The 12100-nt window shown below is 40.7% G+C and overlaps 1 pseudogene; it reads left to right on the forward strand.

Moving 5' to 3' along the window:
- The first annotated feature begins 1377 nt into the window (after nt 1-1377).
- LOC118485929 lies at nt 1378-2349 on the forward strand (annotated as a pseudogene).
- The last annotated feature ends 9751 nt before the right edge of the window (nt 2350-12100 follow it).

The following is a 12100-nucleotide window of genomic DNA, read 5'->3' on the forward strand; positions in this document are numbered from 1 at the left end:
CAAGTGATGAAGATGATCGAGTTGCCGCTGGCCATCATTAACACCACAAGGATCTCACTTCATAAAGATAAAGTTGTTCACAAGCATAACTCAAGGGGGAGCTTATGTTAAGGGGGAGTTTGTCAACACACTTCCTATATGATACGGGTAGTTTGTTGGTACACTCTCTACTTTCAAGACGTGAAGACTTTGAAGATCCTCCGACATTGAAGACATGAAAGGACATCAGAGTTTTGGGAACTCGAAGACCGAAGACCGTCGAAGTTCAAGACGAGTCTACATCTATAGAAGATAAAGACAAAGCTACAGCCAAGGGGGAGTTTGTTGGTGCACTTGTGTCTGTACTTTGTCTGTATTCGGTCTGTATATAAACAATGTCCTTATCAGTCCTGTAAGTTGACCAAGTCAACCGTCCTCCTGGTTTGACTTGGACAACATTTGGTAAAATAGTGAAAGATGTTCTGATCGAAGGATAGACTCGAAGGATACTTGATCCTTCGAGTTGCTCGAAAGATATGGTTCGACCATGGTTCGACCATGGTTCGACCATTAGACCTCGAAGGATGATCCTTCGAGGTCCATGCCGGTCATTCGAGTTTGTTGTAGTCGACAGATGATCCTTCGGACCATCTGTCGAATCATTCGATCCAACATCATATGCTGGGTATATATATACCCATGCAGTGTATGTGAGTGTAGGAGTTCTGCCATTTTCACACACCCGAGAGATAGAGAGCTTAGAGAGCATTCTGTCCAGAACTCACATACACACACTTAGAGAGTTTATAGAACATTTCTGTAAACATTGAGCTTGTAACCGAACCCTCATTGCATTAATACAACTTGTGTTAATCGGTGAACTTGTGTGTTTGTTTCTCTACTTGCTACTAACTCGGTTTGCTTGCTAGCTTGGATTCCGCACTTGCTAGTAGGTTTGTATAACAAGGTTTGAGGTTCGTCATCCACCGGATAGGGACCTACAGATTTGTATGTTGCATCATAATGTACTATGCAGATTGCTATTGGAAATGGTCACTTAATCTGTTAATTGGACTATATCTATGCGATTCATTTGGATATTTTAGGCTGCTAATGCTCACTTTGAAAGTAGTTTAAAAAGTAGGTATGTTCTGATTTTTTATTTTCTACATCAGTTAGTTGTTAGCTGTTATTCATACAAACCCTATAGGTTCTTTTATATCCATAATTTCATTTTTATTAAATTAGATTACTTTTTACTATTTATTTTATCAATATACAACACCTTAATTATTTTTGTGGCCTAGGTTACCTTTCTAATACTGCTATCTTTTACATGACCACTCACTCTCTGTTCGATTAGGTTAAACTGAGAGTTGTGTGTGTATAGGGATACCGATGGGAGTAACGTTCAAGTCATCAGTCAACATCGGATTGAAAGCAGGGTACTCTGTTTTGGTCACCGTAGCAGCCAGTTTCGTCGGAATCCACATCAGCGCCGCCTTGAGAGTTGAGATGCCGTGGTGACTACGTTTTAGGGTTATACAATTTTAACAGTTATTACGATCCTACCCTCAAAAGGGCTTGTCAACATGTGTGGAAAAAAAGTGGGATTTTCATTGTGGAAGGGGACATAAAGGACACCGGTTTGCTGAACAAACTCTTTGAGGTAGTTCATTTTACTCATGTTATTTATTTAGCTGCTCAAGCTAGTGTTAGATATGCAATGAAGAAACCTAAAATCTTATACTCATAGTAATATTGCTGGTTTTATTATTGTTCTTGAAATATGCAAAAATGCAAATCCACAGCCTACAATTGTTTGGGTATCTTCTAGTTCTGTTTATGGGTTGAATACAGAAGTACCCTTTTCGGAAAAAGATTTCGGAAAAAGATCGAACTGATCCTATACGCTGCAACGAAGAAAGCGGGTGAAGAAATCACTCATACGTATAATCATATTTATGGGTTGTCTTTGACGGGTTTGAGGTTCTTTACAGTTTATGGACCATGGGGTAGACCCAATATGACTTATTTTTTCTTTAGTAAAGATATCTTGAAACGGAAATCGATTCCCATTTTTGAGTCTAGTAATCATGGGACTGTTGCGCGTGATTTTACCTTTATTGATGATGTTGTAAAGGGTTGTTTAGGTGCTTTAGATGCCACTGAAAAGAGTACACGAAGTGGTGGGAAGAAAAAAAGGGGTGGCTCAGTTTAGGATTTTTAATTTAGGGAATACTTCGCCTGTGCTGTTAGTTTAAGTGTTGTGATGTTACTTGTTTAGTTTCTTGATTGAAGGTTGACTTGCTGTGTGTATGTGTTTTTTTCTTTTCTTTTTATTATAAATTTCTTGATATGAGTTTGGTTTTTGTGATCTCATGATACATTTTTACATTCAGCATGACTTTTTATTGTAATTTGTCAACTGAAGTTGCTAGTATAGGGTTATCAAACAATCGTGTCGTTATAGTAGCGGTGCATTCTTGCCATCTAAATCGCAATCACCAGTTGTTACATAAATCTATTAACAACCTAAGGCAATATTTGTGTGTAAACTTTACAGGTCATGTCTACTCTGTTTATCCATTATTTATAAGATATTGCAACTACATGAATACCTTCCGAGTTACTACCAAGAGAATTAGATCTTTCAAGCATACAATGTTGTTGGGAGATTAAATTTGTGCGCATCGCAATCAAGCTAAAACTTAGCTAATACCCTACATTCAATGTGAGTTAGTTTGCAGCGGGATATTAGTTAATCAATGTGTCAGGTATCACTGTTTCATCGTCAACTGATTCACAATATGCGCAAAACAATAAACAAGAGTAGAAGAACAATTGCTATGAGCACAAGGTATTAATCAAAATCGATTGTTTCAATACATCATGTAAAACTAGTTATCAATTAAAATTGAATTTACAGATGGTTTTCTAGCTAACGCTCTAGCTATGAAGAGGTTGACATGCAAATTTTCTCTGAATTTGCACACATAAAACTATGGGGTCAAGTGATAATAATATCAATGCAGACTCTGTTGGTGCACTTGTGTCTGTACTTTGTCTGTATTCGGTCTGTATATAAACGATGTCCTTATCAGTCCTGTAAGTTGACCAAGTCAACCGTCCTCCTGGTTTGACTTAGTCAACAGTCATAAAATAGTGAAAGATGTTCTGGTCGAAGGATAGACTCGAAGGATACTGGATCCTTCGAGGTTCTCGAAAGACATGGTTCGACCATGGTTCGACCATGGTTCGACCATTAGACCTCGAAGGGTGATCCTTCGAGGTCGATGCTGATCATTCGAGTTGGTTGTAGTCGACAGATGATCCTTCGGACCATCTGTCGAATCCTTCGATCTGGCATCATCTGCTGGGTATATATATACCCATGCAGTGTATGTGAGTGTAAGAGTTCTGCATTTTCACACACCCGAGAGATAGAGAGCCTTTGAGAGCATTCTGTCCAGAACTCATACATACACACATAGAGAGTTTATAGAGCATTTCTGTAAACATTGAGCTTGTAACCGAACCCTCATTGCATTAATACAACTTGTGTTAATCGGTGAACTTGTGTGTTTGTGTCTATACTTGCTACTAACTCGGTTTGCTTGCTAGCTTGGATTCCGCACTCGCTAGTAGGTTTGTATAACAAGGTTTGAGGTTCGTCATCCACCGGATAGGGACCTACAAGTGGTATCAGAGCTTGGCTCTTTACCTTGTTTAAAACCGGGTTTTTACAAGTTTTGGTGTGTTAAAACACTTGGTTTTGCACCTGTTTTTACCGGGTTTCTTGCATCTTCTTTGTGTAAAAACGTGTCTAAACTAACCGGGAGTGTTTAAAGTTGGGTTGGGTAACTTGAAAACTTGTTTTTGAGTAACTTTGTATTTTCCGGCCAACTTCCGGTGTGTTTCCGGTGACCAGACTTGGTGGATAAGGTTTGCCATTTTTGGACACTATTTTCGAAAGTCAAAAAGTTGGTGAAATCCGTGTGCAGAACATACCTTTCTGCCGAAAGTTGGTACACCAACCTGTCACCTTTTCACCAACCTATCACATCAGTCAGAGTGTGTCAGAACCTGTCGAAAGATATCTTTCGACTTCGAAAGACTATCCTTCGACATCTATCGATCAAGGAAAGCTCGAAAGATTGTATCCTTCGACCCATCCTTCGAAGTCTGGTTCATATCCTTCGAGAAAGGAATCTGTCCGGAAGATCAGTGTCCGAAAGATCAGTGTCCGAAAGATAAGGATCCTTCGATTGGTGAATCTTTCGAGATCTGTAGTTCGAAAGATAAGGTTTAAGCTCGAAAGATAAGGATCTTTCAAAAGAGAATCCTTCGAGCTCCTGAATCTTTCGAATCTTTCAAAATCATTGTTCGAGATACAACAGTGATCTTTCGAGCACTGTTGATCCTTCGAACAAGATTTGATCTTTCGAGTGTGGTCAGTTTATTGTTAACAAGTTTCTGTGATTTCAGATCTTTCGACCAGATCCTTCGACTGTGTGATCTTTCAGGTGCTCATCATCTTTCGTGACTTGGACATAGAATTTATTTTTCTTGTCAAAGATGAATCCGAGTTGGTGGGGAAATCCAGCTCCGGACAGTGGAAAGTATATGAACACCAGTCAATCTCCATCATGGGCCGAATCTCCGGTATCTACATCCTCACAAACAAATGCCACTCCAGCTGGTCAATGGGCGTTTGTTTCAAATCAAACTCCGAGTATTCAAAGTCTTCTTCTAACTGAAAGTGAAACTGGAAGTTTAAACAGACCTCCTAAGTTGATGCATCTTAATGAATATCCGGGATGGGTTGACCGTTTCCATACATACATTCTTGGTCAAAATACAGAGTTGTGGTTGCGGTTCACTACGGAATTCGATCAAACTATAGAGGTTGCTGCTTCTTCGACAGCTACATTTGCCGATCTTCCTGATGATCAAAAGAAGACGTATGACTTAGAAAAGAAAGCATACGCTATTCTTACTCAAGCACTGAGCAAGGATATTTATCATCAGTTCGTCAGTTTCAAGACTACGAAGAAGCTATGGGATGCTTTGAAGACAAGAGGAGTAGGTAATGAAGCCACACGTCAACTACGACGGGATTTACTGAAGAAAGAATTCGATGGCTTCGCATGTATGGATAAGGAGTCCTTGGGAGATATGACAAGCCGTTTTTATCACCTCCTTACTGAACTGACAAACTTTGAAGTCACAACGACTCCAACAGAGGTGGTACAGAAGTTTGCCGATGCATTGCCTCCTCAATGGAATAACTTCCTGGAAATCTTGAAGTACAACGGAACGTTGAAAACTACAAATATCAACGATTTCGTGCAGCTCCTGGAAAACAAGGATCAGGAAGAAACGTTGAAGGCAAAAAGAGTTGCAGTGCCACAGAATCCAGAAATGTATTATGGCACCTCCAATTCTTCATCTGCAAAATCCGGCTCACATGCTCCACATCAAACGGCCTTTGTCACTAGCACGGATGTGTATGGGAATCCAGTGCAAGTTCCTGTAAAGCCGCCTCCAACCACAGATCTGTATGGAAATCCGATACAACCACCTCCTCCTCCTCCTGCTCAACAACCACAATATGCATGTTATGGAGGAACATCATCTGCTGCAGGTCAACAATCAAAGCAAAATACAGTACAGCTTGACACTTCAAGCTTCTCTAAAGTCAGTGTAGAAGTAGCTAAGGAGCACATGGAGCTACTTAACACTGTAGTAAGCGCGTACTGTGGATTGATAGAAGGTCAGATTGGAAACATTAATCTGACACAAGAAGATTACCGGCAGACTGATAAGGAAGAGATGGACTTGATGGATATCAAGTGGGCCTTTGCGAGTGCTGTGAGAAGAGCAAAGGATTGGATGGAAAGTACAGGCAGAACCAGCTTGGAAAGTAAGCGAGACACCAAGTATGGGTTCGATAAGCAGGCTGTTAGATGCTTCAACTGTGGTGAAAGGGGCCACTTTAAAAGGGAATGTACAAAGCCAGCTCAGCATGGAAATCAAAATCCCTTCAGAAACCAAGGCAACCAGCAGAATCAGAACAGAAACACTGAGCGTTCATTGGTGCCTGCAAATAACCAAACCAACAGAGCACTTGCAGTTCAAGTGGATGAAGGTTGTGACTGGTCAATCCAGTTGGGTGGTGATGCTCCCGATAGAACAGCATGCTTTGCTCGGGTTGTAGAGGAGCTAGTTCACGCCAGTGGTAGAGAATCTTCTGCCAGTGGTGGTGAATCATCTGAAGATGAAGACTCCTCGGGGTATAGCAGGAGCACTGATGAAGAATCATCCAGTTCTAGTAATGATCACGTGGGTGAGACATCAAATGCAGCAATTGATGCAGATATTGATGAACTTTTGGAGGAAGCTGCAGCAGAAACTCAAAGAAGATCTATTCTGGTGGATCAAGCTGCTTATACTTCGTCTTCTCTCCATTCAGCCTTTATGGCTAATGTCGACAGTTCATCAAGTCAGGTATGCGTCGATGAACCCACTACTATTAACTGTGATGAATGTGATAGATTGCTTGCTAGGTGTGCAGATCTAGAAGGAAACATGTCTGAGTTGCAAGCCAAACATGATGCTTTACAAGCTAGTTTGTTTGACTTGCAAGACAAACATAGTTCCTTAAATGCTAAATGGCGTGACTTGCAAAGCGAGCATGAAGCTTTGCAAGAGAAATATGATGTGACATTCCTCCACAATCAGAAATTGACTGTGGATCTTGCAAAATGCACAGAAGCCAACATGTTTTATGAAAACCATGAAAAAGATTTTAAGTCAACGATTGAAACTTTAAAGAAAGACAAATCTGAATTGACTAAAATGGTTTCTAGAAAACAAACTGATATAAATTTGTATATATCTCGTCTTGAGGATATGCAAAAAGAGATGGCTTGTGTGAAAACAGAAAGTGATGCGATCCAACTTAAACTAGACAGTTATTTGAGCTCTAGTTATGTGCTGGATCACATCATTGAAGTTCAGAAGGCGAAAAGGGATGTCACATGCATAGGCTATCAGAAATGTCCACCACCAGTGAGACATAATTATGATGCCATGCCAGATGAAGAGTACAGAACTCATTTTGAGCCGTCTGTACCTCTGGATGTGAAGGAGTTTGCTGAAGGACTCGGATACCAAAAGGAAGTATCCTCAGATTCAGATGTGTCAGCAAACACATTTGTAAGTGCTGAACAGAATCAAGATCCTCCAGTTGTGATTGAGGATGTTGATTCTTCTGATGATGAATCTGATGATACTACCCCAGCAAAGTCTGATGCGGTAGCCAAAAATGAGGACATACCTCTTGAGAATCACATTCTATGTGATCCCCCTGTTCAACCCGCTAAGACTGTTGCAACTGAGTCCACATCTGCAGAAGAGCCGGAGAGTGTGAATTTGCTGTACACTCTAGTTGGTGATGATACAATTTACTCAGACAAAGATTTTCCCATTAAGAATGTTAATCAATCCTTAATCTGCAAAGTCTTTGAAAATTCGACAAGTAAGTTTTTGGGAAAGTCAGGACCAAATGTTACAGTTACACAGTGTCCTCCTGTTCCTAAAGCTGAAGTTCGAAAACAATTTGGCAACAAGAAATTGCCAACTGTGCCAAAACAGCAAAATCACACCGATACCAAAGGAAAATCACCGGCTCAAACTCAAAAGAAGCCGAATCAGAAGAAAAATAAGAAAAATGTTAACTTTGTGAAGTCGACGGGAACCGACAAAATGGAAAAGTTTGAAAATCAATCTAACTTGGAGTTTGTCAAAAGGGTTACAATTTTGAAAAGAAATGAACAAAGTAATTCAAAACCTAGTACCTCGGGTTCACAAAGTTCGACATCATCGGCTAAACGGACACATGATTCTTCGGGGTTTGTAGAACGAAGAACATGTTTTGAGTGTGGAACCATTGGACATATTATTCGTAATTGTCCATATCTTCATAAATTGAAAGAAAAAGTTGATGATCCCCGTGGTAAAACTGACCGTAAGCCATCTGTTTCCACAAAACAAGATCCCAGACTTGTAAAAGAAAGGGAAAAGAAACAGAAACGCCAGCAGGTCAAAAAGGTTGAGAAAGCAATTAAAACCGATGTGACTCAAAAACAATCTGTTTCTGTAAAACCAGAAAAATTAAAAACTTCAAACAACAAAGAAGTTAAAATTTCAAAGAAAGACACTGGTAAAACAAAACAGACTTGGAGACCAAAATCGGCTACTAAATCAGGGGGAACATCACAACTCACCAACCATCAAAGACAAGAGGTTATTGTCATTGATGAAAATGGAAGACCCAAGACCACAATGGCTTGGGTCCCCATCTCCAACTAACTCTTTTGAGTTCATGTGCAGGGTGCTTCAGGAGGAACTATCAGTAGTCATTGGATTGTTGATAGTGGGGCATCAAGGCACATGACGGGCGACATGAAGCTTCTCTACGACGTTAAATCTATTAGGGGAGGTTATGTTGCTTTTGCTGGAGATAAAGGTGGGTATATTACGGGTGAAGGAATGATATCCAACGGGATTGTCAGTTTTGACAAGATCAATTTTGTGCAACAACTTGATCACAATCTTCTTAGCGTTTCTCAAATTTGTGACAAGAAATTCTCAGTGCACTTTGATGCTAATGGATGTTATGTGCTGAAACCCGGCTTCAAAATTCCGAAAGAATGGATTCTCTTGTCGGCTCCAAGGATAAATGACTTGTACGTCCTTGACATGAGCCAAGCTATTACAACGTCTGCACAAGCAACTTGTTTCGTTTCCAAAGCCACAGAAAAAGACACTATCTCTTGGCATAGACGTATGGGACACATTCACTTACGCAAAATGAATCATTTGGTTGCAAATGAATTGGTGAATGGCGTTCCCCTCAAAAATTTCCATCTTCAAGACGTCTGTGTTTCGTGCCAGAAAGGAAAGCAAACAAAGAAGAAGCACCCTACAAAGAAAATCAACACGGTGGCAGTTCCTCTTGAACGTTTGCACATGGATTTGTTCGGTCCTGTCAAGCACAAGAGTATTCGGGGTGATCAATACTGTATGGTGATAACTGATGACTATTCAAGATTTTCGTGGGTTGCATTCATGGCACACAAGAGTGAAACCTTTGGCATTATCAAAAACTTGATCATTCAGATTGAGAATTTGTATAAGTTAAAGGTTAGGCGGATACGTAGCGACAATGGTACTGAATTTAAAAATCATTCCATGACGGAGTTTTGCACTGAAAAAGGTATTCTTCATGAGTTTAGTGCTGCTTATACTCCTCAACAGAATGGTGTCGCTGAACGTAAGAACCGCACATTGATCGAGACTGCTAGGACTATGTTGGTAGAGTCACAGTTGCCTATTCCATTCTGGACTGAAGCTGTGGCCTCTGCATGTTATACCTTGAACCGAGTCCTTACAGTCAAAAGACACAACAAGACCTGCTTTGAGCTTCTGCAAAAACGGAAACCAGATTTGTCTTATCTAGAACCGTTTGGAGCTCCTTGCACAATCATCGATCCAAATGGAAAGTTTGGGGCAAAAGCAATTGATGGATACTTTCTTGGGTATGCCACCCCTAACTTACGAGTCTGGAATCTAGAGACAAAAAGGGTCGAGGAATGGTCTGAGGTCAGAGTACAACGGCACACCTTGCCAGTCAAAAATCCGGGTCAACCTTGGATGTTTGAGTATGATGACTTCTTTAATTCGATCAATGTTGAAGCCGTTGAAGATAATGCTGCGGCTAGGATGTTTTTCGAGAGTGACAATGCAACAGTTTCACCGGTGGTTCGTCCAATTCTGGTTAATCAAGAACCATCTTCTTCGGTGAACAATAATACTCTCAACAATGAGGATTTTCATGATGCAAACGAATTGAACGAATCTTCAGAGGATGATGAATTTGTGGATGCAGATCAAGAAGTTCCAACAACAGCAGTTCATGGTACTTCAGAGGGTACTCCTCCAGTAGATGCCCATAGAACAGCTGAGGCTACTGCATCATCCTCTTCGTCAATTCCTGGTCTTGAATTGGTTGTTGATCTTAATCTCAACAATCTGGGTATAAATGTTCCAGTTCCAGAAAATCCAGAAACAAGGATTCATAATACCCATCCTCAACAAAACATCCTTGGAAATGTGCAAAGTGGCGTTCAAACAAGGAACATGTTGCGGAACAACAACAATGCAGGCTTGTATGCAGCTATTAGAGAATCCGGGCAACAAAACGATTGGTCTTTCGCGTGTTACGTCTCACAGGAAGAACCAAGAACGTGGAAAGATGCCTTGAAGGATAATGCTTGGGTTGAAGCAATGCAGGAAGAGCTGCAACAATTCCAGAAGCTGGGTGTCTGGAAGCTAGTCGAGAAACCTGCTGGATATAAGAAGATTGGTACCCGTTGGGTCTTCAAATGCAAAAAGGATGACCGTGGAGTTGTTATCCGAAACAAAGCTCGTTTAGTCGTTCAAGGTTTTCGTCAGATTGAAGGGATCGACTACAACGAAGTCTATGCACCTGTTGCACGTCTCGAAGCAATTCGAATCTTTCTAGCCTATGCATCCTTCAAAGGATTCAAGGTCTATCAGATGGACGTGAAAAGTGCATTCTTGCATGGTGTGGTTGAAGAAGAGGTGTACGTCGAACAGCCTCCAGGTTTTGAAGATCCTATCCATCCCGATCGGGTTTGGTTGCTCAACAAAGCTCTTTATGGTCTTCATCAGGCACCGCGAGCTTGGTACGCAACCTTATCTCACTATCTGCTGGAGAATGGTTTTCGTAGAGGTCTTATCGACTGCACTCTTTTCATCAAAGAACAAGATGGAGATCTGCTTCTGGTACAGGTATACGTTGATGATATTATTTTTGGTTCTACTAATGATGCTTTGTGTAGGAATTTCGAGCGGATCATGCAGGAGAAATTCGAGATGAGTGCTATGGGAGAAATGACCTTCTTCTTGGGCCTTCAAGTGCAACAAACGGAGTCTGGGATATTCATCCATCAGACCAAATATGTTGGTGACATCTTGAACCGGTTTCAGATGTCTGATGCAACGCCCATTGGTACCCCATTGCCAACTAATCACGGAATTACTCCAGACTTGAAGGGAGAAGCTGTTAGCCCTTCAATCTATCGCGCTATGATCGGATCTCTCATGTACCTCACAGCATCAAGGCCAGACATAATGTATCCAACGTGTCTTCTGGCCAGATATCAAGTTAATCCAAAGGCCTCCCATCTTGCAGCTGTTAAAAGGATTTTTCGTTATTTGAAGGCGTACCCTGACACTGGTCTGTGGTACCCTAGGGATAATAACTTTGAACTGGTAGCGTTCAGTGATTCTGATTTTGGCGGATGTAAAATCGACGGCAAATCCACAACGGCTGGATGTCAGTTTTTAGGAAATCGCCTAGTTACATGGCAGTGCAAGAAGCAGACATGTGTCGCTACCTCAACATGCGAAGCTGAATACATTGCTGCCTCAAGTTGTTGCTCCCAAGTTCTTTGGATCCAGCAACAAATGCGGGACTACGGTTTTGAATTCCTAACTACTCCTATATACGTTGATAATTCTGCTGCTTTAGATATCACTAGAAATCCTGTGCAGCATTCAAAGACCAAACACATCGAAATCAAATATCACTTCATACGTGATTGCTTTGAGAAAAGGCTAATCGATGTTGTTAAGGTCCACACCGATGACCAACGTGCCGACTTATTTACCAAAGCTTTTGACAAATCTAGATTTGACTTCTTATTATTGGTAAACGGCATTAAGGTCAAGCAAGAGTAAAACCAACATCGGAAAATCATTTTTGTAAATAGCTTTGTGTTTTAAATTTTATCTTAGTTTATTGATTTTAGGGGGAGTAAATCCAAATCTTGAAAATCCAAAAACATTGAAAAATTTCAAAAACACAAAAACAATAGAAAATCAAAAATGAGTTTCCTGGCGAGAAAATGATAGTACATCAGTGGTCTATCCAAGCCTCTTTAAAACTTAAATGCAAAACGATAAGCAGCTCTATATAAGATGTATCGGTAGGCTCACAATCATTTTAAAGTGTGCAGGGTGATATAAA

Source organism: Helianthus annuus, chromosome 13 (genome assembly GCF_002127325.2).
Source record: "Helianthus annuus cultivar XRQ/B chromosome 13, HanXRQr2.0-SUNRISE, whole genome shotgun sequence".
In the NCBI taxonomy this organism is placed as follows: Eukaryota; Viridiplantae; Streptophyta; class Magnoliopsida; order Asterales; family Asteraceae; genus Helianthus; species Helianthus annuus.